Source organism: Vicugna pacos, chromosome 21 (genome assembly GCF_048564905.1).
Source record: "Vicugna pacos chromosome 21, VicPac4, whole genome shotgun sequence".
NCBI classification, from domain to species: Eukaryota; Metazoa; Chordata; class Mammalia; order Artiodactyla; family Camelidae; genus Vicugna; species Vicugna pacos.
In genome coordinates this window covers 628,573-656,192 of record NC_133007.1, presented here as the reverse complement: position 1 = coordinate 656,192, position 27,620 = coordinate 628,573, and the positions used below count along the sequence as shown (strand labels likewise).

The following is a 27,620-nucleotide window of genomic DNA, read 5'->3' as shown; positions in this document are numbered from 1 at the left end:
CAGTGATGGTGATTTACTCAACTCCAAAACTAAGTCTGGGGGAAGGGCACATGCAGCAACGAGAGCAGTATCACCTGTAGGAAGGCAAAAAGAGCTCAGGGGATGGCTCAATGGGTCAGCCTGATTTAATTTCAATTGATAATTCAATAACACACTCTAAAAATACTAGCATGCAATGGATTTGCTCTTTCTTGACATCTAGCAAGTTTCCACAGCCGACATGTAACATTATCATGAACTAGTGAAAAGAAGAGTCCACAGACAAGGAAAATCAATGCCACAGGCAGGCTGAAACCCAGGCTGGAGGAAAGGAAGAGAAAGGGCATATTTAAGAAGAGGGGAAAGTCTGGGAAAAAGACATCATCACAAGGACTCTCAAGCGTCATCCAGCAATCATATAATCATTCTTTCAAGAGAGAGTTACTTAGGTCCTATTTTGTGCGAGATTTTACAAAGGGTAAAGAGAGACCACAGCGTCCATGGTGGCAGCAAGTTGCGGGGCTATAATACAATTCTAATCTTGGTACCTTGCACAATTGTCCTCAGTATAAAGGCAAAAATTAAAGTAAAATAATACTATGTAAACCATACACATTGCTGAAATAAATTAAAGAAGACCTAAATACCTTGAAAGACAAACCACGCAAATTCCTGGATCACATGACAATATTCTTGGGATGGCAGTGCTCCCCAGAGTGAAGCACACATACAACGTGGTCTTGATCACAATCCCAGCGGGCTCCTCAGCAATAACTGACTAGCTTCTGCTACAATTCATATGGGAATTCGAGGGTCTCAGTAACCAAAACGTACCTGAAAGAGTAGAACAAAGTGAGAGGACTTGTAATTCTCAATTTCAAACATTACAACTGTATCTACAAGTGAGATTAGAGGCCATTTTTAAGGTATTATTGTGTTTATCCTTATTTTCTAAATTCTGTACAACGAATATACCTGTTAGAATAAGAAAAATAAAAACTAAAGTATCTTTTAAAACATGCACACCGATTCATTCATTGGGGAAAATTATATTAACTATAAAGAGGTAAACAAATATCTAGTGAAAAAGGACTACTTAAAAACAAGTCTGCATTTACAATTTTCATAAATTGAAAACTGAAAAGCACAAACACATCAAATTTCTAGGGAGACTGGTGAAACATATTAATAATTATTTTCAAAAATTCTAATTGCACAATGAAAACACAAGAAAGAGAAAATCGTGATTGACAGGAAACTGCGAACACGTGGAGAGCAAAGGCCTTGAAATCACTGTTCCTTTAACTCTGCTACTAGCTCAATAGGAGAGGAAATTCCTCACTGAGGGGACAGTGGAATCCCATGCATAAGATAGGATACGAGCAGCAACAAACTGCAGTAGTATCGGGAGTGAATATGTTAGAAGAATTCTGAAGTTACAACATTGCTGAAAAACTATAAAAACACTGACAGACAGATTAAAACACACAGTCATACATATTATATAGAAACATGAACTCTGCTCCCATGTTGCATAGAAATACAAATATATTTGTTCATTTATGGGCACTGATTACTTTATCCCAGGTAGAATATTTCAACTAAAACAAATAATCAATATTACACTCCTATTGTCAAATGTACTTGATAACTTACTCTGCTATGTAACCATATGTGTCTAAGATAGATCTAAAATTAGTGAAAAAGAGCTTTGTATGGTTTCTTGAATTCTTCTCAAAATTCCAAGCTTAATTTTAAAATAGATCTGAGCAGTATTTCTATATTATCTTTTCCCTTGTGAAATGAACAACACAGTCTGTTGTCAAAATTCTGTGCTTACAATGATTCACGAGCACCATATCCTCACAAAACTGCTGGACAGCAAGTCACTATCCAGACACTGTGACCAAATAAATGAAACAGAAGGAAGACAGTGATCCTATTCTGGAGGGCTTATAGTCTGTGTCAACACTGGGGTTTTTACTTGATTGGTTTGATTGGGTAGCAAAATAAAATCAATCAAGTACTTTCTTTGAGCATTCTATAAGTCATGACTGTTTTTAGTGTCATTAGCAGGAAAGACTTAAGCATGACTTGGTTAGGTCAACTAGCAACAATCATCACTGGAGAGTGAGTAATAAAGAAGTTAACTGATAGCAATGCTTCTGCCTACATGAGACCTAAAATAAATCTACACTGATATCCGAAAGGAAAATAAGGAGATGAGGTCCCCAATGAGAAAACAAACTAACAAGAAATCAAAAAATGAAAGTCATTTTCATTAACGATTCCAGGCAGTAGTGGAGCATGGTGGTGAAGATCACAAATGCTGGGGACAAACATGAGGGTCTGAAATCCCACAGCACTAGGTAGATGTGACACTGACATTTCAGTGAAATTTTCTGCATCTCAGTCTCCTATCCATAGACTGGGGACAACAACTGCACCCATCTCCTATAACGGTCCTAAGAATTAAGTTATTTTATATATAAAAGCTTAAATAAAATACCTCAGAGTTTAAATAATACCCCAAAAGCACAAGAAACAAAGAAAACAGAGACAAATTGCAGTTCATCAAAATTTAAAACTTTGCTTCAAAGGGCACCATCCAGAAAGTGAAACAACAACACAGAGGAGAAAATTTTTTCAAATGACTTATCTGGTAAGGAATTTGTATCTCAAAATGAAGAAAAAAAAACCCTACAACTCAACAATAAAAAGGCAACTCAATTAAAAGTTTAATAAAGTATCTGAAAAGGTATTTTTCAAGGAAAATATACAAATGTCCATAAAGCACAATGTAATGAGTTTCAATAGCATTAGCTGTAAGGGAAATCAAGTCAAAACCACTAGGAGAAGCCGCTTCACACTCACTACAATAGGGTATAATAAAAAAAAAAGCGTAACAAGCACTAAAGAGGACACAGAGGAAGCGGAGCACGCAGCCCTTGCTGGTGAGGATGTAACACAGCGTGGCCACTTTGGAAAACAGCCTGGCAGGGCCTCAGAGAGTTGAACATTTCGTTTCTGACTTACCCAGCAATTCTGCTCTCTGGGCACACACGTAAGAGAACTGAAAACAAATATCCACATAAATAATACCACATGAGTGTTCACGGCGACGTTACTCATCACAGCCAAAAACAGAAACAACCCAAATGCGTATCACCTGATGAATGGGTAAACAGTGGGGCCCAGCCATAGAGTGGAATGTTATTCAGCAATAGCATAGCATAGAATAGTGACTAAGGCCACAACATGAGCAAATATTGAAAATGTTACTCAGTGTGAAAGAATTCAGTCACAATAGACGTTTCCACTTATATGAAGTGACTCGATTTACATGAAATGTCCAGCACAGGCAAATCCACAGAGAGAAAAGTGGCTCCTTGGGGCTGGGGGAGGATGGGGAAGATGGGAATGTCTGCTTATGCATACGGGGCATCCTGTTGGGGGGATGAAAATGTTCTAAGATTGAATGGGATGCACAATTCTGGGCATAGAGTAAAAACCGATGTACATTTTAATGGGTGAATTGTATTAAAACTCTTAAGAACAAAAGGACCTTGGGCCAGTATCTTCCATAGTAAATGCAAATTGCTAACTTTTATTAGAGGAAAAAGAAACTGCTCTCAGCATGAAAGCAGGAGATCAGCAAATGTGAGTTAACCGAAATTGGACAAGAGCATTTCACTTGAAACAGTTGCTGAGTGTACACGAAATATTCAGAAATAGGAAAATCACCTTGACATCACGAGGAAGCATTCTGTTTCAAATACAGATCAAGGATTCGGCAAGCCCAGCTGCCAGAAATGACCAGAGAAGAAACCTGGTTTATAAAACTAGCACCAGAGACAACAAGGAATGGTGATGAGGAAAGCAGGCGGCAAATATCTGGAACAGTTCACTACAAATAATTTCTCCACCAAAAATTGAAAAATAAAATGAAAGTGATGAAATGCTCTGTTGACATCTCGAGAATGGGCTTCCTTCGGTGCTCGACTGTTCTGTAACCCCGATTGAGAGACTAAGGAGAATCAGCATGGCTCCTGGGGGTCCCCAAAGGACTGCCCACCAGCACGCTGACCACCATCACATCTGCCAGGGTTGAATTGCAGAGAAGAGACCAAGTTCTGAAAGGCACAGGAAATATTGACAAGGGAAGAAAACGCTGAGGTCAGTCCTGGGACAGAGGCCCTCTGAGCAGAGGCCAGAAGGCTGCAGGTGAACTGCAGTAGACCTGGGGCAGGAAGGGATCACAGGGGAGCATATCTCAATTCTCTTCTGTCTCTGCCTCCGGTAGGAGAGATAAAGCCTGCATCCTTCTCACCTGGAACTGTGGGTTCTGGCTGGAAGAAGTCTTACTGACAAGGAATGATTATTCAAGGCTCTGTGGAAAAAGTCAAGAAATCGAGAGGGATTAGGGAGCCATCTCCATGAGCCTCTCAAATGCTCCCATATTTATTGTGTATAATCAAAGGAAAACTTCGTTAACAGTTGTGAGATAGTAAGGAGGAAATTCGGGAAAGACAGGATGAGGCAGAGATTGTAGAATACACAATGAGTACAAAGGATTAGTGTATCTTTAGGGAAGTCATGGGGTGAGGGGAACAAGATACATTTTTAGATATGTTCATTAAAAAGCAGACCACCAGACCAGCCAGGTCCTTGTTTTGGGGATAATACATTATCTAACAACACACAAGCCCAGCGTTTATAGCTAAGGGTCTCGGTCCTTGCTTTACAACCAGCAGAGTGCTATCTAAAACCTCAACTACACAAGCAAAGCATTGTCTCTGCTTTTTAAGGCAAGGAGTCTGGAGTGAGGATGCACAGGAACTTGCTTGTAAAGCAGTATCAAAGCATATTTTTTCTTCTTAAAATTCAGAGGCGACTGGGGTGTGTTACAATTTGTTAACCCAATCATCTGCTTCCACATGGAACCATTATGGAGGACACCCTAGGATGAAAATCCTAGATGTGGGTCTTTTCCTGCCATCTTCAGCCACTCTATCAGGGTCTAGGCACATCCGTGAATAACGATCCTACAGTACCACTCACTCTCTTAACTCCTGGTGATTGAAACTTAATTTTAGCTCTACACAACTTAACGTAGAAAAGTTTCAGCAATAAAAGATATAATATTCCATTTATATCTCATCATATTACTGATTTTCTGATTGCTCTAAGCTGCTTCTACTTGGTAAAGCACCTCATTCTGAAGCTGAATTCAGTAATTTCCATTGTGCATTTCTAGCCAGTTTGGGCTCGCTAACTTCTTTTGGTCAAATATCGATATACTTAATTGATTTCTTTGTTTATCAATTTCAACCAGGAGGAGAGGGAGTGACACTCTTTTCCTCAGCCCACCCTCAACTCTTTTCCCATCAACTCAGGCCTCCTGAAAACAAAACAAAGTATTTTTTTCCCTTCTACTCTTTTCACAAACCCAACAGGAAACATCAGCCTGGAGAAAGAATTCAACACAAATGTTAAAACAAAAATCTATAAACCTGAAACAATACCATCTCCGAATCATGATACACAATGACATGAGAGTAATTGTGTCAGGCACAAAGCATGAGGGAGCCTGACTACCTGATTTCTATTCTTCAAAGGAAGGAAGGTTTTCGTATTTTTTATTATCATTCTTGGTCATTGTTTCTGATTATGCCAAAAAATAATTTATGAAATATTTATGCACTGCAATAACTGATTTTTATTGTATCAATTTTAGAAGGCATTCAGAGGGGATAGGAAAACCCACCTCTGTAAAAAATGCAAAATTTCTTCCCCTGTTAAGAACACGTATACAAAATGCAACAGAGAATTCAAATTCTTGTGGAGAGGAGCAAAAGACACAGAATCAAATCAAAGTCATTAAAATGAGTCAATTTAAAATTCACTGGACAAACATGCTCAATGCATACAAATAATTTTAAAGGCACACTGCAAACCATTCACTTAATGATCTGCAGGCTAGAGGAAGAATTTCACTCTTTAACAGACAACAGAAATCAATAGGGTGCCCCACCAAACAAGGAGCAGTGAACAATCAGGTTTTTAACAGTTCTGAGAAATCAGCATATTCTAAAGATCAAAATCCAGAAATTTTAAACATTCATTCAAACCACAATGAAAAAAGCACTTAAAGAAAAAAAAAAAAGAAAGTAAGCACATAGATCATTGCAACAGAACAATGAGAATTTTTTGTACCGCTAGAAGAAAGAACAGGATATAGCCTTTTACTTGAAAAGAGACTACTTTTAAAAATAACTGCTAAAACACATTTCATCATTCATGTTGCATTTAAAAATCTGAGGTACATGTATCTGATCAGAAAAGCAATTCTGAGTAATAGTATGTTACAATTCAGTGCCAGTTTGCTTTAGAAGAAAAGAGAAAAGTTACTGTTTCTAATTCTGCACAAAGTTTAAAGAACCTCCCTGCCTCTATCTCCTCCCATTTCCTAAGCTCATGCTCCCTAATCCTTCTGAAACAAGTATGAGAAAGTCTTATTCCCAATATGCCAAATGACAACTGAATATCAATTTATTAGTGTAAATATATGCCAACACCTTGAAATGGAGGAGAAAGGTATCAGAAGTCTATATGGAATTTCTTTCTACCTTCCTGAAATCACACACACCAACGTTCACACAGACACAGACACAGACACAGACACATACCCCCTGGATTACTGGGCACTTCACAAGCTTAGTACTTACAACTTGTAGAAGGTAACTTTGTAGTTACTTTAAAATACAAAACTGTCAGCTTTTGAAAGCCTTCATCATCTGCTAAACCATCTAAATATCAAAGAGACCCAATTAGCCTTCTCTGTAGAATGTAATTTCCCTTGATGGCAAAACAGTCTCTAAGAAGTACTGGATCAAAGATTCGTGTTTATCACTACCTATGATCGTTTTTAAGCACATTAACAGATTCAGAAATGTATGTCTCAGAAACATTTATTCCTATTGAAATAGTATACGTGTTCAATTGTCTATACAGTGACTAGGTCCCATGATGGTGTTTAAGAGCTATTTTGTGTATAGCAATATTTACCTTCAAGTGCAGAAAAGGAGGGTGTGTATTACTCAGTTGTAGAGCACCTGCTTAGCATGCACAATGTCCTGGCTTCAGTCCCCAGTACCTCCAAAAAAAAATAAATAAAAATAAGTGCATATTTAAAAATAAGAATAAAGTTATAAAAAATGCAGACTAAAAACCACTGCAATCTAGGTGCTACAATTATACTAAAAAAACAAGTGTTTCTATCAAATATTAACTATATGCCAGAGACAACCAAAAGTCACACCTGAAGCATCACGTGTGATTCCCAGCAACCCTACTAAGTAGACACGGATGAGAAACCCGGCTCTGCGGATGAGGAGACGGAGCTCGGAGGAGCCGGGGACGCTGACTGTCCTGCTCCCCGTGACACCGCGTCAGCCCAGGGCAAGCGCTGACAGAGCTGCACTGAGGGGACACCCAGCTGCATGGAACCTTGGGGCACTGGGGAGTCCCAGAAAACACTAAAAACTTTTCAGTGAAAAACCAGCTAAAATATATTACACTGTGCTGCATCCTTTAAACAGGGAAAGTGACTGAGACCTATTTGATGCCTCCGTGTCCTTTCTGCCATTATCACTTACTTGCCCTCACAGTGCGACCAGTGATGATCTGGACCCCATATGAAGTGCACTCAGATGGAAGAGCTTTTAAAGCTGGTTTATGAAGTTTGTAAGACTGTCTATGACTCACAAAGGCGGTCATTCATCACTTCTCACTGGTGTGGACGTACCACCTGAAATCACTCCTTTCTGCTTTTTAAAATCCCTTCATCTACTCCAGACTTTTCAACAGCAAAGAAGTAGCTCAACCACAGACAGTGGACAGCTTTTCACCAAATGGACTCGAACAGCCCATCTGACTACCTGGAAGCCCTTGTCTTCTATTAAACCCACTTCCAGGTACTTCATCATTTTCTGATTGGTTAACTGGGCCTCTGACTGGCCTACTCAGAGAGCTCCCAACCTCACATCCAGGGGTGGGAGAGGACCATGCTGTTGGGGGAAATCAGTGAGGAAGCTGGACATCCTCCAGCCACGTCTGCACGGGTAGAAGTGCCTCAACGTGCTCAGAAATTATACCGTCATCATCCGTGGGCTCCCATGGACTGGTTTCACATTAACCAAGCTCATGAGACACTGATGCAAGAAAACCAGAAACTTAAATTTTTAATGTAACAGAAGACGTGAATCTATGAACCAGACTGAAATATCAGAGTTCAACCATGAGTACATTTTCTCCTCCACGGCCCAATCACGGGCAGGCAGTCACATGGCAAGCAGGGACAGAAACGGAGCAGGAAGGGTTTCTAGATTAATTCAATGGACTATATTTCTATTATACGAACAGATCTACTGCCCAGAAGTCAATTAACGCCAATCACGGTGCACTCTCCGTGGACAGCGGCCAAGAAATGACTATGAGCTCCTGTGTAACACTCCTTTCCCTGTCCTTTCTAGGCTAACTGATGCACAGAGGTACAAAGATTCAGGGATGTCGATAATGCTAAACACCCAAAGCCCATCTCTGGGAACCTCAAAACCAGACAGCCAGGGTTTAAATACCAGCTCTGCCAATTACTAGTTCTGTGATTTTGCCAACTTAATTACCCTCTGTGTGCCTCAATTTCCACACTGTAAAACTGGGATAACAATCAAACCTTCCTTACTCGCTTGTTGAGAAGATTGAAGGATTCATTTCTGTAAAATGCTCAGAAAAGAATGTAGCACATTTTGGGTGTTCAACAAATGTCAACTTAATATCAAATTGTTTTACAAGTCTCCCCTCTAATCATCTTATCTGTTTCCTGGCTAGCCTAAGTCCCAAATAAAATCCTTATTTCTCCTTTTACACACTCTTGGGGAGCACCCTTATGTTCCATCCAACCACCTGTTTAAACTGAGGGAGTGGATGTCTCCTAACCACTCCTCTGGGCCATGGAGGGTGCTTCTCCCTTCACACCCCTGGCCCCTGGCCCACAGCTAGCACTCATTACACTAACAGAGTGAGGTGTGAGTCCGGGGAGACAAGCAGGGCATGTGAAACCCTTCCTTTCACTCCAGTGTTGGTCACCATTGGGAAGCACGCGGGATGCTCAGCTCCATGTCAGGAAAGCCCTGTGCATGAAAGGGCAGGTCTTCTCAAGGGAAGGCTCGCTGTGGCCCAGAGCTACATGGGACAGGGTGAGTCTGTATTTCTGGGACACAGTATCATGACACGCATTTTCCCACAGCCTTGAAGTTCATGGAGATCGTGGCTTCATCAGTAACAAAGAAGACATTTATTGCCTGTATACTCTTTTGTGTCATCTCTCAGTAGGCTGCTGGAGACAACATATGTATAAGTATTGGATCTCCTTAAACCCCAAAATATATGAAGTAACAAATAATTCTGTGGCTTAACGTTGGTTTAGGGCGACTGTGTAACAGTTCTGACTCTGCTGATGCTAAATTATGGGTATAGGAACTATGGAACCTCCTCAAATATCTTTCATCATATAACCATCTCTTCTTATTTTCCTGTTTCTTAGTAATTGCCAAAGACTCTCAAATGATGGCTTCACACAAAACAGCAGCTAAAGTTTAAGAGCCCTCTTGACATACACACTGTGGTAAACACTGCACATAATTTCTAATTCTCACAATTCTACAAATCAGATACGAATGTCCCCATCTCATAGACAAGGGAAAAACTCAAAACGAACTGTCTCAGGCTCAAGTGGCTCAGTGGCAGCGCGTGCAGGCAAACCATATCAAAAACTACACCCCTTCGTATATGTACCAAATCTCCTACCACCAATTAACACACAGCGGCGGGGTCAAAACTCAGGGAACTCAATACACTTTTCACCTTTAAGGTCCTCCAGATGCCGCTTCTAGCTGTTTTATAAAATCCCGGCTCACTGGTTTCTAACACTAGAAGAAAAGCCCGATTTTGCTATTGTTTGCAGAGCAAGTCTGAAATGTTCACAGTGAGATGACAGAATAAATCTAAGATATAAGCAGAATAACTTTTCCAGTTAGACAGACATAATGGACATTGGGCTATTCTGAAGCATTAAGTAAAGTAATCAAAATAAAATAACGTTGTTTAAGCCTCCTTTTACAAACAGGAAAGTTAAGACTGTAAGTAGGTGCAACAGTGCCACCTATGGGTAAAATGACCTTCCAGGTTACCAGGAAAGATGCAACACAAAAATTGCCTGTAGGATCAGTAACGAGAATCAGATAAATAAAACTTATATAGCACATGCTGCACTTTGATTCGGGGGAAAGGAGGGATATTCAGTATTTAATCTGATATTGCTAATACTCCTGAATATAAACAGAAGATATAGGCTCATGGAAACTCATCTTAGAAGAGGAAAGAATCCAGTTCAGCCACTTCATTTTACAGGAGGGGAAACTGAGACATGGGATCTGTCCTCCTGGCAATCAGCAGCAAAGCTCTCCTATGCCTCATGTCTTGCACTGTAGCAAAAACCAACAGATCTGTACTACACCTATATTCATAAAATTCACGTTTGTATTTTTCCAACAGTAGGTTATCTAAGTATCTTGCAAAATACTAAAAGAGCCAGGATATCATACAATTTTGTTGCCATACAAAAACATTTATTTACATAATAAAACAGCATGAGCTTTATACTCTCTATTAAAAAAGTGACATGTCAAATCAATGTTTTGATATTTTAAACCTGTTAAGAATGTAGAAAAAAATCAAAATTTTCTTTAATCACAAAATAGAGGAGCTTATTCCCTGAAAATGATCAATATGGATTTTACTAAACTTAACGGATCTGGTCAGAATCCCACGAATTTAAATGTCTGAGTGGATGGTTACACGGCAACATAAATTCTGATTTGTAACAATACATATTCTGTGTAAATAATCTTCAAGGTCATCTGATTAAGGCAATTTAACTAGTCCCTGTCTCACTAGAATGATACAGATTTCATTAAAACTTCATACTACACCAAAAAAAAAAAATGAATCCTTGTTACTTTAAACCATATTCAAATATATCATACAAATACATATTGAATATGTATCAGAAATAAGCGACACTCTTTAGTATTCAGAGTTGATCCTTCTAAAATATCTGTCATTGTTACAGCACACTTTTATTAAGCACCTCTTGGGTTCTTTGTATACAAGGCATCTACCTCTCACAGTCAGACAAATTAAACGATATTACTCAAATTTCACAAATGAGGAAATGTACTTAAGCCATGAAAATAAAGTACATATTCATCAACAGGAAAGAAAAGAGTAAAGAATTTTCTTACAATATTCACTGACAATCTTTTCTTCCATATTAAAACTACATAAAACCAATTCAGTCTTTGTAAGTATTTCTGTCAGAAAGGGCCACAAGAGAAAAACAAGCAACATCATTAGCAGTGGTTGGACTTTAAGAGCTCACTTCTCTTTTGCACTATAATTATTTTTAATGTTTTGTTTTTAGTGCTTACAGAGCACTAAAATAAAAAAAATAACTTTTTATGTAATTACCTGAGAATTAAAAATTTGTGAAAATGAACAATTTTAATTTCTGCCACTCTGTCTCAACTTCTCAATGGTGTCTCTCCTTTCAAGGCCTCATCAGTCTGAGATCACTAAACTCGGCCGTTTATGGAGTCACAGGTGTTCGGGTAACCACTTAACGGGAGGCTGATAAGAGGAGCAATTAAGAATGCATTCTGTGCAGCCTGGGTTCCAGCACCGAGCTAGCCACAGCCTGCTGCGTGTAATTTGGGACAAGCTGCTCCATCTCTCAATCCCTCAGCTGCAAAAAAGGAGACACTGATACCTACAATCAAACACCTGCTATGAATTAAAACATGAGGAAAACATTTTAGCCTTAGGTAGGTGTCCACTCACAGTGAGTTTGGTCATTATGATGATGAGGATGGCTGTTAACAAATTAAGCTAGACCAAACAGGAGAAATCCCCTTAAAGGAGAAACATTTTAATTCAATGAGCATTTCTTTTTGGATGAATTGCAGAATATTCTAATGATTTTTTAATAAACCAAATTTTGTCCATTAATTATAGATTTACAGGTTCATGGACAAGTCTCCAGAAAAAGAATTAGAGGCCTCTTACCTCTGTAAACTAAGAAAGTAAATTTTAACAAAAATCACGGAGGAGATTATACCTCATTTGGGAGAGTAAGTGCTTAACATGCATGAGGCACTCAGTTCAGTCCCCATTAACTCCATTTAAAAACATGGTTTTTTAGGAAATGGAAAATTAAAGCAAAAAGATGGAGGAATACAGAATTTTTTAGAGACTCATCTCAGATTTAAGATGGGGAAGAAACCATCCATTTCTCAGAAGAAATCTTGAGGACTATGTAAACTGGATCTGAGATGTCTAGTCCTTTAACATTATTCAAGAATTCATATTACCAAGTCTTAAAATTACCTGATAACGCACAGTGGTGATACTGATCATAACAGCTTCCATCACGGATCGAGCTCCGGCTAGGACTGCTCTGTTCTGACATCTCTGACCTTCAGGCCTCACCAGGCTGAGAGCACTAAATTCGGTCATTCAAGAGCATCTTTTGTAAGTCCTCCATTTGTGCTTCTGACTCTCCCCTCACCAGCTCCTCTGAGGGAAGCACTGTTATCATCTTTCCCACTCACAGATAAGGCCACTGAGGCACAGAGACTAAACTCGTTCCAGGTCACATTGGCATTAAAGGAATTCTGTATTTCTGCTGTTTGCTTTTGACAAAGGAATCTGAGATATCAATTCAAGGCAGACTGTTAAATAATCAAGTCTGTCAGGTCTTCACCTCAAAGAGCAGATACTATAAATTCCTGATGTAGGATGAGGCTGCCGCCACAAACTGACTCAGCTTGAAATTAATATCCAAGATGAAGCAGCGGATACACGTAAATATTCACGATTGTCAAGTCTGCTCACGGGTCTGGGCCCTTCACTGCCTGAACGGGGGTGCAATCCCCACCCGTGTCTGGGAGAGAAGCGCGGCTCTTCCCCGGATCACCCAGGCTTCACGGGGTATTTCCCCCCACAGACTGGCCTCAATGATTAAAAGATCTCAAGATTTTTACACCATGCAAATCTAAAAGACATTTCTGCAGATGGAGCACTTTCTCAGGCTTAAATCTTTTTTGCCTACACTCAGCCAGGGGGAAAAAAGAAACATGACTCTACAAAGTCTCTGACCCGCACCACTCACAGGAGTAGAATGGCCAGAGCAGAAGATGGTTCTTCACATTGCAGGATGAGAAAAAAATAAAGATGCCCCGACAACAGGCACTCCCAGAGACAGTGCTCAGCAGTCTTCTGCACACTCACGGTTGTGCAGCCCTCATCACCTTCTATTTCCAGAACACTTCATCACCCCAAAAGAATCCCCCTGTCACTAGCAGTCACTCCCTAATCCCCCTCCAACCAGCTCCTTCCAACCATCACCTGCTCTCTGCCTCTGCATGTGCCTATTCTGGGCTTTTCATATCACTGAAATCAACAATATGTGGCCATTTGTGTCTGCTTCCTTTCAATTAACATGCTGTTATCAAGTCTTGTACATTTTGAAGTGGTATCAGCATCTCTTTCTTTTTTTTTTTTTGAAAACGTTAAAGATTATTAGAAGGTGGTAAGTACTATCAAAAAGAGTAGAGTGGAGCATAAGTGATTGGGTTTCAAAGGGAAAAGTGTGGGTTGAACAGTCAAAGTGGACTTCCCAAAACAGGTGGCATTTTTCATTTTCCTCTTCTTTTTTGTCTTTTTTATTCACTCTTACGTGTGAATAATGTTCCACTATATGGAGATACTACATTCTGTTCATCCATTCAGCAGGTATTTATGGACGAGGCCAGAAAAATGAGTGTAAGAGGTGACTAGAATGTATGGCATTGAAGCAAAGGGCAAAATGTGATTTCAAAAAAATCCAACAAAGAGAGGCACAAGGAAATTCAGTCTGTTTCTGAGCAAAGTGCTTGCTTGCTTCGGCAGGACTACCGTGCAGGGCTGGGGTGGATATTGGCAGGAGTCACGGTGAGGGAGTCAACTAAGACTCCCCACTGCAAGCACCTCAGCCAATCCTCCTCCCTCATCCTGTATTGTTAGAGAAATGTTTCTAGGTTACTCTTATTTCAAGTAATAGCATTTTAGCTGCACATCTGATCATCTCCATCAGACCACATTATCTCCAAGCCACAGAAAATCATTCACTGACCGGAGCAGCTCCAGGACATAAAGGTGAATGATCAGGGAGTCCTGCAGCATTCCAGCCTGCAGGCACAAACCCCACATGTGCCCTGGTGATGTCCAGAAAATAAAATGCATGGAAATTTCTCACTGCTGGCACACGACATCTGCCCTCAAATTGCCCCAAAATCATGCTGGCAAAGCACTACTCAACCCTCTCACTATAAAAAAAACCAAAAAGCTAAGGAGGCAAATTTAGGCTCTCCCATTGAAAACCAGCAACCATCACTGCCAGTATCTGAGCAGGAATGCTCCTGACTTCGAAAACCACTGGGCAGATACTTTTCAAACGTGAAACTCATATATGTATTCCAAATAGATGATATTGCAGTAGGATTTTTCTTTTCAAAATTTCCACTTGCAACATTAGCACAAGAAAATTTATGTTTAGGCTTTAAAAAAATCATTTATCCTCCACTTTCTTAGTTTTGAACTTATTATTATTTTATAAATGGAGTTATGCTGTGTATTATAAACCGTTTGATTTCTGAAAACAAGACCTTTATGACCTCACTATTTCAGAGCAAACTTTAACGATTCTTTGAGAGGTGGGACCTGGGGCGCTCACTAACAGCTCTTTAAATACTGACAAGGATGTGCTATTAAGTAATGCAAAGGCTCTAACTTCACATTAGCTCAGAAAGCAAAGAAACCACACCAAAGACTTCCTTAAATATTTTATATATTCGTATTCTTTTGAATATTAAAATTCTTAAAAGAGGATTTTTTGAAAAAGACAACAGCTGTTTTAAATTTCCTCTCACCAAGAAAGCAATCTTTACCAAGAATAAAAACCCCTATGGAAATCGAAATGACAGGACGTTTCTAGCTAAGTGAACATCCAGATCTGAACACAAACCTAAATCCAATCAGATCTCACTCGAACGAGCTCAACAAAGTCCTGGGCAACCCTGGAAATTAGCTCTTTTGTTCCAAATGTTGGCTGAGCTAAGATCATCAAACAAGGAAGGGAAAGAGAGAAGACGAAAGTCCACCTGGCAGCCTCCATCAGTTTTCTTACAGCCACAAGGTGCCTCAAGGGCGGCCCCGCTAACAAGCCCCCCATAAAGAAAGCCGGCATCCACACTGCCCCTGCCGTCCCCAAGTAGCCCCGATGCCCATATTCCAGCCTGTGAATGGTATTCTTATGTTCCCCCAGTTGGTGGCACCCACCCCCTCATCCCCGCTACACACACAGAGCCACGGCAGCCTTCCCAAATCACAAATTTGATTACATCAACCCCACTTCGAATGCTTCAGAGGCTCCCTGTTAGAGTTCTAGCCCCACCCCAGACCCTGCTTGCCCAGCCTCACCTCAGTACACAGGTTCCCAGTGACCTCAGGGGTCCCCTGACATGCTCCTACCTCTCACTTGCCTCCAGGCTCATTTTGACTGTTTCCCAAGGAAGCCTTCCCTCCCTCCAACCTCCACAATTTGTTCCTCTCTTCCTAGAGCTTTCTAGGCTAAGTCAACTTCTGACAATGCTAAGCTCTCAAGAAGCAAATACATTTTGCTTATTATCGTGGCTACACCCTCTCTCCCCTATACTCACAGAAGTGCACGTGTTATGAATAAATGAATGACAGGTTGGATCTCAAAGGGACAGATATAACTGCTCTCGCCCATCCCGATCCTTCTGTCTGTAGAATATCAGAAGCAAAACCTGAAGTACCTTTCCTGAGGGTCACTTTCTGTTGACACCCTTCACTGCCTACTGTGTCAGTTCTAGTAAAACTCAACTTCTTCCAAAGCCCTACACCACGGACTGTCTCCAGTGTCCTCCCGAGCAGGGGCTCCCTCCACCCTGGACTGCACAGTGCACTCTCCCCGGGTCCCCACGCAAAAAGCCTCCAGGCCTCTGCCCGGGCTGCACCTGCGACCTGAGCCACATTCTTGACTCCTTCTCCTGGCTGACTCTTACTCTGTCCTCACAACTGAATTTAGAGCCCATTTCTTCCAGGAAGTCCTCTCTGATAATGTCCTTAAGTCTTGTCTGGGCTCTATCTATAGCGGCAATATATGGAGACCAACTGGGTGCCTGCTCCTAATAAGACCACGAACCCTTGGGGGCCACGTGGTAAGGAGTGAGAGATTACAAGACGGGTGGGGGAATCAAAAAGCAAAAATCACAGCCCAAGTCCCAAATTCAAGGATACTTTCTCAGAAAAAAGTATAAACTATTTCACACGGGTCCAATTTGGCTACTATTTTTGTGGCTTGTGGACAGCAAGAACTTGGTGTTCTAGTCCAAAACCTAGGTTACATGCAAAGAAATGTATATATTCATATCCAAAGAAACAAGAGCTGCTCAACAACAGTTTTCAGTTAGAACTGAAAGGAAATTTGATAAAGGCAATCTCTCTCTCTCTCTTCTTTCTTTTCTGGAATCATATAATTTTAGAAGTATTTGCGTGACTAACAGATGGCTACAGCCCGTGATTTTGCACAGGAGTGTTTGGGGCTTAGGAAGCCCAGATTAGATTCACTCTGTAAATGCAATCACACCAACACACTGATAGGTGCCGTGGTGGTGAAGCTGATGTTCCAAAGCAGGCAACCTTATTCTGTAAGAGAACTCTAAATAGAAAGCAAGAAATGCAATGTCCTATACTGAATTTCATTTGCTATATGGGTCATTAATTGATAGTATATCTTGACTAATGGAACCCAAAAATAAATTGTCAACGTCGGTTTTCTTCATCTGACCGTTTTATGCTAACTTTGGATATTAAACACTCACTCCATACGGAAAGCTCAGGTTTACGCTGCAGCACAGTTACATCCCGCGGAAGAAAGCTGACCAAGGGAGAACTGGAGAGTTTCCGTTCAGAAGCTGCAGAGTCTGGTTTTGCACCTGTACATCATTTGCAACCACGTCATCTTCAAAGGAGTTAGACGTTACCTCTGTGGGGCGAAAAGCACTGCGTGCTTCAGAATCATCAAAGAACGCTGAGCTTTGTGAAACAGTCCTGAGGCACTTAAATCATACTTTTTCTGAAAGGCTCCAAAACTGACCCACTTCACCATTCCAGGTATAACAGGGAAGTACTGGAAACAGTAGAGAGAACATGCCCTTGAAGTCTGACAAGGCTCTGCTTGAATCCTGCTACAGCATTTATCAACCGCTAAACAAACCAATTCCTTAACCCCTCTGAGAAGGCTTCCCAATCCCCAAAAGGGGGCTGCCACTGCCCACCTGGGAGGCATGGATGTGAATGCAACACGCAAGTAGGGCGGCCGACTGCTACCTGACACGGGGCCTGGCTAGTTTCCCTCCGCTGCCCTTTTGCCCCTTTAAACTTGCACTGTTCCCCCGGTAACGATCAAGCCCCCGGAACAGACTGCCCGTAACTTCTGTGTATCCCTGGATACATGCCTTACCCTTAGGAGGCCAGAAAAACAACTGCCTCCTCCCAAGTCACTAACAATGTTCTTAAGAGTCTGGGTATATTTAACTCTATTTTTCAGGGAGACTACTCCAGAACTTTCCAAGCACCATTCTCCAGGTTGGCTCCCCTCCCTTTGCCCATCCCTTCTCACCTCAGATCCTCTGTCTGACTGCCTTCTGTTCATGGGAAAGAGAGTCCGGTAAGGTGGGGACTCCCTAGGCCTCCCTCCCTCCCTCACAGGTGACTGTGACTACATTCTCCCCACTCCCCACTCCAACTTCAGCTTCTGAGGACTCTACCCTCCCAGACCCTGCAGCCTCTGCACCTTCCCAAGACACACATGTGGCCACGACCCTCCCTGCAGATTTCTTCCTGGTTGGCCCTGCCCACCCCCTGGCCCCTTAAGGATAAATAGCATTGCTCTGAAAATGGCAAATGCAGCTAACTGACACACCAAAGCTGCATGGTCTGGGCTTTCCTCCAACCCAGGCACAGCCCTGCCACCCCTCAGCCTCAGTCTGCAGCACTCGAGAAGATCTAATTCACATGCAAGGCTGTGAACACCAGCTAAGAATGACGACTCCCAACGTGTATCTCTAGTCCGGCTCCTTCACTTGAGCCCCAGGCTCATCGACCCAAGTGCCTCTTTGAAGTCCTAACTTGGATGAAAAATGGCATCTTAAAAATGCCTCATGTCCACCATTTACTCTGGAATTCAATTCCTGGCAGGTATCTCCCAGACTCCCCATTTTAGTAACAGCCCCAGCACCCACCTAGTTGTCTGAGGTCACATTCAATTTCCACTCTTCCCTCCCCCCGGCCCTGCCCTGCAATCAGTCCTGTTATTTATGACAATAAGTCCATCTCAAGTGTGGTTCTGCAGGGACCATGGTCGGAACCCCACAAGCTCACAGCATGGTGCACTGAATAACAGTCCTCCGTAGGGTGCTCCCCGGCGGGGGAGGCATCTCCTGCCACTGGCCACCTCAGAAGGCACTGGATTCTCACACAGGAGGCCCAGGAGAAGGGACTCAAGGTTCTCCCGTGGTCTGAGCTTTGAAGGGCCCGAGGTCTGGAGGAGCTTCTAATTAGCAGACACACTTGAAAGTGAGCAGATGAGGATGTGGGAACCCAGGCAAGGCTGTTCTCACTCCAACTCCTGGGCTCATGGGAGCCACGGGAAAGGCCTGTGTCCAGGGTACAGCCCGGCCATCACAGATCCCAGCCTGCAATTGCCAACCCGGACAGCCTAGACTCCATCTACTTGCGACACTTACTTCTGTTCTTTTCCCCACCCAGAATGTGATGGACTCATTCAGATATTCTGGCCTGTCTCAAGTGAGACAAATTCAGTGAAAAATGAAGTGTCCACATTTGGACCAGAGCATGAAAGGAGAAACAAGGCCTCATGGTCAGCATGATGGTGGTGGCCACACCCTTCCACCGGGTGAGATGAACCATGGTGAGGGTGAGAATCCAAGGTCCTAGGTCGGCCAAATCATCTTCCTTCATGGTTGTCTGGGGTGTTGGAGACTGACTACCACAAACTAATGACACGGCCGTCAGTGGTGAACGTCAGCTGCAACAGAAACGGATTCAGCTATTTACTACCAACATGGGTTAAAAGTAAATCCCTGGGTAGGAAGGTCTGCACGGCTGCTGAGGCAAACCACAGACCCAGCTCTGAATGCCCACTGGCTGAAGCAGAGAGGAAGCTATGGCCCTTTTAGCTGTCCCTGTGTCCAACAGATCCAGGTGAGCCAGCTACTTAGGAGAAGGCCATGTTGTCCTGATACTCAGAAAAACCAGCCTCGTAAAGGGAACAAAATAGTGGCATGGATTTTAGACCCAATTCGGCCCCTTTATGAAGGCAAAGTAAAGTAAATGGCACGGGGAAGTTGAATGCAAAAAAAAAAAATTAAAGAACCAAACGGTGACTGCTTCCTCCAACAGCGTCCCCTGCAGATGCTCACCCCCGAGCCGGCCACTTCCTCACCAGTGACCACCGGCCAGGAAGCGCCGTCACGCACGTCACACAGCGACAGCCAGGAACCTCGTGCCGAGCACGTTTGTATAAAAGCAGGAATCGTGCAAGTTGCCGCAGAATTTGACTTTACAAGTTTAAATACTCCATGAAAAGAATCCCTCAGCAGCCGCCTAAATCAATTCGCATCTCACTTCTTCAAAACAATGAAACAAATTTAATAAGGGCGCATTTGTCACCAAATAAAAAGAGGACCAAACAGGTTCCTCAAAGCAAGGATTTTAACAGGTATCAAAAACCAGTGGGTAATGTGCAAACAAAGTAAATATTCCAAAAATTAAGAAAATACAAAATGACGAGGATAATACATGGATCAAGACAGCTGTTAAGTTTTTGCTTTTTAAAATGATTGAGACAGCACGGATGGCAATCTGGCTATTTCCAATGCAGGATGTGCACAGCCCACATTTTCAGATGCAACAACATGCTCACTGGGCAGTACAAGTGAAAAAGGAATAAAGAAAAAGGAAAAGATGAAGACGAGAAAATTAGAAACACACAAGAACAAAAATGATTTTGACAGCATGTAGAAGAATTTATGTGAGTGTGTGAGGCCAGGGACGCGGGATGGTGAAACCCACCCTCACCTCTTGCTCCAGGGAAAGCAGGGGCCTGAGGGGAGCGGTGCTGCCGGACGACCCAAACGTGGTCAGCGCCCCTAACCCAAATTCCACCTACAAGCGTCTAGGCAGATTTTGAGCTACAAATTGTGGTCGCATTTCATTCTGGACCGTTTTACTCACTTCCACCAAGAGTAGCAGGAGAGAATTAGGCTCTGCTCCTTCACCAAAGCATTGTTTAAAAAACTAATGACTGTGGAATACTAAAAGCAACAATGTGGTAAAAGTGACTGGAGGAGAATGTGCTTGACCTGAGCTCACTGGCCGCGTTATCTCACTGACGTTCAGAAGCTGGCTGAGCTCTTATGGTACCAGGACAGACAGACCCACAAGGAGGGAGATTTAATGCGCTGCTGTATTTTGATGCCGGGAGCCATGCCTGGTACATGAGGTTCTGGGTAATCAAAGGTGACAGTGTCAAACACTGTGGGCTAAGTACACATTCGGCTACTCCGCCAAGTCCCAAGGGCAGACTTCAAAAGACAAAAACAAGCTGGCATTCTTTGGTGGCTCTGCAGACTCAGAGACAAGCATTTGTTGAGTAAAAATGTCACCAGTGACTCCTATGACAAAAGAGGAGGCACTGGCGTGGGGGCTGGGGCAGGGCTCAAGGCTTCAACTGCTCACTCACCGGTCTGTCCAGGGGGAGAAGGTGGTCTCTGCTTACGTTGCACCGATGCACCTACCTTGACTAATGCCTGGGGCCTCAGCAGGTGTTGACAGGTGAGGTGAACAGAGCCAGACTCGGTGTAGCACGGTGCTGGGAGCTATGCCCTCAGTAGTGCCCAGGCTCCTAAACATACCAGCACATCCCCAAGAAGCAGAAGGGGAGTGCGGGCATGTAGATCACAGGGCCCTGTGAGGACAAGCACAGATCATGGCCACGACAAGCCTCTCCCCTTCCTTAAGCCATACAGGTATATCTGGGAGGAACAGAAAATTCATCCAGAGACTGCTAGGTGGGCTCTCGCAGGTGGGACTCGGGTCCACTTCTCTTCTCACTCACAGGGCTGGTCTAGATATTCTTTTTATCAATTCTCTAGCATCTTCTCCTCCAACTTACCAACAACCAGAAAGTAGGATCTGATCTTAGGTAAGTTCAAGAATCACAGAGCACTGCCTTCACGGCGGGCCCAGCAGCATGTGCCAGGTTCTCGGACCGTCACCTGTGGGACCACCATGAGCCCTCTCCAGACACAAGGAGAGAGGCCATAGGACGGGGGGACACAGCTTCCCTTACTCTCCCCAGCAAAGGGGGACCACTTCTCGGCAAAGACATCTCACCCTCTTCTGCCCGAGGGACAGCACGTTAGATACACCGGGAAACAGAGCAGAAGGTGGGGGGGTAGGCAGCCCAAAAGAGCTCGTCTGTACTTCCGAGGCAAAGTGGGGACTTTGACTTAATCACAGGGACAAACTGAGAATGAACATTTCCCTGCTCTGTCCCATACACCGTGATACGCCTTTCCCTGCATAAGGAGTTCATTCGGGAGTCCCTGGCGGTGTTTCTGATGTCCTAACTTGGCATGGTGGCTGTCGGGCAAGAAGAGAGGGCCTGAGCCGAACAGGTGCTGGGCCTGAGAGGCAGGAGACACCAGCTCCAGCCCCAGCTCAACCAGTGCCCCGTTCCGCCTCTCGGGGTTAAGCATCTCATCCAAAAGCAAAGGAATGAGACTGTCCCAGGACAGGCTGCCCAACAGAAATGAAATGAGAGCCATGTAAAGAAAGTTTCCCAGTTGCCACATATAAAATAGTAAACAAAAAAACAAACCAGCAAACAAAAAACAAATACTAGAAACTGATTTTAAGAACAGATCTTACTTAATCAACTGTATGTAAAATACTATCATTTTGACATGTAATCAATGTAGGAAGTAAAGAGATAGTTTATATACATTTGCTAGACAAGCCTCAGCTTCTGATGTGCATTTGACCTATAGCATATCTCAGCTCAGTCCAGCCTCCTCCCCAGTGCTCCTAGCATCAGTGGCTTTGGCTAATTTATTGGACAGCAACTCCAGGGTTCCCACCATGGTCCTGGCTGTAAAGCGGGAGTAAGTGTCCACACTAACCCTAAAAGGATCTCTCTGAAACAAAGGCGGATTCACTTTGAAATGTCTGTAAACCAGCGGGATGCACCTCCCTCCCCCCTTGGCTACAAGACAGACTTCTTCCTTGCTGATCCCTTTCTGGATGTAGGGAAGCAATCCGGCACAAAGCCAGGGTGGGCTGGCCTCCAGGTAAACTTACCTGCTGTCTGTGTCCAGTCCCATGAAGTCCTCCTTCTCAAACAGGATGCAGAGGAGGGGAATCTTGCCCCAAAATTCTTGTGGCCACCATCCAGCCACTTGGACTTGAGCAAGATGAAGAGTGACTCAGTGAAGTCCTCGATCCTCTTCTCCACCACCCTGCAGTCCTCGTAGATTGAAGGACACGTCAGTGAACGGCTACTCGGCTACCTCCACATGCAGCACAAAGACAAAGAGCTGAGAGTCATTAAGCGCGGTGCCATACAGCCCCTCTGCATGTGCAGCTTCTCCAAGGCCTTGGCAGAGAGACAGTTGGTAATGGTGACAAGGCCCACGACTTTGCAGTGTGTCTGGAAGACGCTCCACCCATTCTCGGGCACATAGTGGTGCCTGTAGTGGATACAGAATGTCCACTGGGAGCCGCATGGGCTGATATGGCACACCGAGGTGAGTAGCTGATAGATGCAAAAGAAATTCTCCTCTGAGATGATCTCCATTGGTTGGACAACAACGGGACGAGTCTGGTGGTCCTCAGCACACTGCACGTAGTCAGGGATGCTCATGTTGCTGGCCCTGCCGAGAGGGGTGAGGAGATCGAGGTACATACTCTGCTGTGTGCTACGGGCCCATCTGGGTTGCTGTGACCTGGTGTGTACCAGCCAGAAGGCAAGGGAAGCCAAAGCAAATCCGGGGGTACAGTTTGTCCTCAGAGTCTGCACATGGCTAATGTATCTCGGATCATATTACCCAGCTTTTGGTCTAGGCTTCCTGCCTCTGCAGAGAAGGGTCATTTCTTATTTTCTATTTCCAAGCACCTAGCAAGGCCCTGATGCAAAGTCACTGCTCAAAAATGCTGAATAAAAAATGAACAAAGAAAATGCTTTCCCCAAACCCCTTCAGCAGAATATAAAGAAAAGGACCACAGTAGGATTAAAAGATCTGGATTTGTATCCAAATTATTTGATCCCCTAAGCTTCATAATAATGGAGAAGAAAACTTGCCTAGGGGAAGAGGATACAGTTCAGTGGTACAGCACATTTTTACCATGTACGAGGTCCTGGGTTCAAAACCCAGTAACTCATTTTAAAAAATGAAACAAATAAATACACGTAATTACCCTCCTGAAAAAGTATTTTTTAATTCAAAAGTCAAAAAACACCTTGCAATTGACACAACATTGTAAACTTGACTATACTTCAATTAAAAAAAAATCCTTGCCTTACAAGAATATATCTGAATTACGGATGTTTGCAAATGTAAAATGTCTAGGGTACCACCTGCATAAAAAGAGGTGACTGTACAAATGTACTATCCCTCCTTAATGAGCTATACTTCCTTTCAGAGGGTTATAACCTCTCAGAGCTAATTTTCTCAGATTAAAAAATATAAACATTGCCTGATTCTCAGTAGTGATGAATAATCAGATAAGCCAAAGAAAGCATATGACCCACAGAGTTTACTCAATAAATGTTTGTTGAATGAATGAATAAACAAGCAAGTGAATGCTGCTCCCTGCCACAGACCATCATAATGGTACTGCCTGGAAATCCCAAGCCCACGTTCACCCGACTCTGCACTAACAAAGTGGGTGACCTGGGTAGGCCTGTGTGCTTCTCTAAGCCCCAGTTTAATCATGAATAGAAATGAGGGCAATAACACAAACCTCAAATTGTTAGTGAGTCAGTAATGAATTGTACCCCAATATTGCAAGATGGAACCATGAAGGAAAACTGGGCAAAAGGATCCATAAGCCCTCTCCATATAATCTCTTACTACCACATGGGAATCAACATTACATCTCAAAATAAAAAGTCTAATTTTTTAAAGAGGTTATTGAGGTTAGGTGAGCTCACTGTCTCAAATTAGGAACCCACAGTACAAATAGGTCAATGCCCAGCCCATGAGATACACTCAGTTATCATTCCCACTGGACCCACTGGTACCTCCAACTTCAAAGCAAGAGAATGGGTCCTCGTGGCAACAGGCCACAGCACCTGAAGCTAACAAAGCTAATGGTGTCCATTTCAAAGAGCCCCTGAAACCACCCTTGTTCTAATTTTCTATTTGTAATTTTTATTCCTTTTCATTAAATAGAAACTCCCAATTCCATAGAATTCTTACCAGATATCATGATGGCAGCCCTTCAAAGCCTGACCAAAGAGATCATGATGGCAGAACTTCTTGGTGAAACAATAAAATGAAAAGCTATTTCCACAAGACCTCTGAGAAAATCTACAAGGGAACTTCATCCTGTACTGAGGAAGAGGACTGGGGAGGAGGGGGTAAACTGGGGCACAGAGAACTATGGCCCACCTGTCCCACAATGGGCTTCAGACTCACCCTCACCCTCCAGGAACTTAAAATACACACAGACAGTCTGCTATGGACAAGATTTTTTTTAAACAAATCCCTGAATCCCTAGCAGGTCTTGTTTCTACCGAGACACAAATGGCTTATGTGTATAATGTTTCACAAAAGCCTTAAAATATTATCACCCCAACTTGACACATCAAGAAACTGAGGTAGAGAAGTTTATCACATTCTACAAGATTAGAGAGAGGCCACGTCAGTCACCATATTTAAATCCAAGCCCCTGCTCCAGTGCTCACACTAGAAAGTGTGACATACTACCCCTTTCCTGCCCTCTCCCTGCAATCAATCTCTGAAGAGTCTTTTCTGTTTCACCTGGGATCACAATCACATTCATATTCCACAAAGAGCTATGTTACTCCTTGGAGGACTTATCAAAATCTAAAGGATTGGGCTGAGAGGAGAGATTTGCATTTTCTGTTTCTCAAAGGAAACATGGCTTTAAAAGAAACTGAAAAGTACTTATCAAGTCTAAGCCCTCATTGTGCAGAGAAAGAACCGGAGGCTCAGATGAGTAGAGGAAAGGGCCTTATTAACAAATATTGCCTCAGCGCAGCACCAAGCCAGCCCTGGGCCCTTCTGGGGGAGGATCTGGGAGGCCCAGGAGAATGAGTGTAATAAAACAGAAAGAGAAGAAGCATACAATTCCCTGTCTCTACACCACCATACCATGAATTTCCACCAAATTACCCAGTATGGGTGCAGCCAATATTAAGGTTGTCTAAACAGGTTATAGAACCCTGGAATTCTCAACCATAGTTGAAATTCCAAAATTTACTGTGCCTTTTTCCCAGTTCAAGCATCAATTCAGTGGGCACTCTGTACCAGGAAATACAGAGGCCTGAATTTGTCCCAAATACAGATCTCTATTACCACGTGTGGAAACCACATAAAGGCCACCAGAATAAAAGCACCCACAGATAAGATGAAATTACTGAAACTGAAAGCAGCCAAAGAGCATATATTACTAGGAAAAACGGTGCTCCTAGAAATGGACTCATGAACATAGAAAGTAAACTGTGTTTAGCAGGCAGGGAAGGGGGGATTAACAGATACAAATTAGTAAATATAAAATAAATGACAAGGACCTGCTGTATAACACAGGGAACTATATTCAATTTCTTGTAATGAGTTATACTAAAAACAATCTAAAACATATATATACATATGCATATGTTTATAACTGAATCTCTTCTGTACACCTGAAACTAACATTGTAAATTGACAAAACTTAAATAAAAAAGAATTTAAAAAAATAAGTAAAAATAAAAGCAACGCCATTAAGAAAAAATAAAAGAACACTCTAATCCCCTTAACTGTATGTGGTGGAGAATTCTGGTTGCAAGCACCAAGTCCACTGGATCACTCCAGCACTGGCTGTCACTCTTTCTGACCATCAGAGAGTCACTTGCTTCACTGAGGTTACTTTTCTCTTTTGTGAAAGGCTACAGCTGCAACTAACAATGTATAGAATCTCATCATTCACAAGTACAACAAGTAGTGAGGACTTCCCATGGGCCAGTCACTGGACAGATGAAAAGATAGGGTCCCAGATATATTCATGGGTAGAAGAAGTTTATGCCATAAAGACATTAATTCTTCCAGTTTTGATAGACAGATTCATTGCAATTCTGATTAGAATTCCTACCAGATTTTTCTTGGAATGTAACAAGTTAATTTATGATCAGGAATAGCCAAGAAATTTCTTTAGAACCACCACTTCGGAGGGGTGGATAGGTCATTCATTTCCACTGGTCTTTCTGAAGTGATGAAAACGTTCTGGAATAATAATGGTTGCACAACTGTGAATATGCTAAAAGCTGCTGAATTGTACCATTTAAATGGATGGAATTCATGGTGTGTGAACTATATCACAATAACACTGTTACATGAAGAAATATTTCTTGACAATTATTTTTCTGTTTATACCACTAGTCCATCACACAATTTAAGAAAAACAAAAAACCAAAACAAACCAAACTGTGCCAGGAACTCTTTAGGACTGCAATATCCCTGGGTCTCCAAGGCCTCTGGTGGTGCTGTTCCTCTTAACACACACTAGCTGGGCTGTGCTAGTTAGGGACTGTAACTATCTTTTGAAAATCGAGGATCACTCCTTTCACCCTGGGAGAGGGAAGGAAGGAGGATGTGACAGCCTCATGCCTTCAGCTCATTTTTAACAGAACCAAGCCCTGCTTTCACCACTGTAATCACTCTCACTATAAAAACACGTGACATCAACAAGCACAGCCATGATAACACCTGAAAGTGTTAAAAGTACTTACCTGCAGCAGAAAAACTGAGGGAGGAGACAGAAGCTCGCTCAGCACTGAGGCTCCCTTTTTCCGACTCCAACTGGAGAAGCAGGGCGTTACAGCCGGAGGTTCTCAGCCCAGGGAGCAGTGCCCAGGCCACTGAGCTGGTCCTCCGGGAGCGGGAAAGGGAGAGGAGGGCTGCCCCGGGGGGGGAGGGAAAGGGGAGGGACGCGGGCTGCAGCCCTGCCCGGAGGTCAGCCCCAGCCCCAGCCCCCCGCCCCGTCCGGGTCCGCAGTCCCCGTCCGCCCGGACACAGCCCTCCCAGGGGCGTGAACGGGCCGGCGGCCAAGGAGAGGAAGCCCGGGAGGAGAGGACTCGCGGGCGGGAGAGG

The 27,620-nt window shown here is 43.0% G+C and overlaps 1 protein-coding gene and 1 long non-coding RNA gene across 2 annotated transcripts in view; both read right to left on the bottom strand.

Moving 5' to 3' along the window:
* The window catches only part of LOC140687908 (trafficking protein particle complex subunit 9-like), a 169,580-nt gene that overhangs the window by 26,199 nt on the left and 115,761 nt on the right, over positions 1-27,620 (bottom strand). The gene's annotated exons all lie outside the window — the stretch shown is intronic.
* LOC140687913 (uncharacterized) lies at positions 633-27,427 on the bottom strand. Its single transcript, XR_012062542.1, has 2 exons — positions 27,260-27,427; positions 633-813 (listed from the first exon to the last, which is right to left on the bottom strand). It is a non-coding gene; the product is annotated as an uncharacterized lncRNA (long non-coding RNA).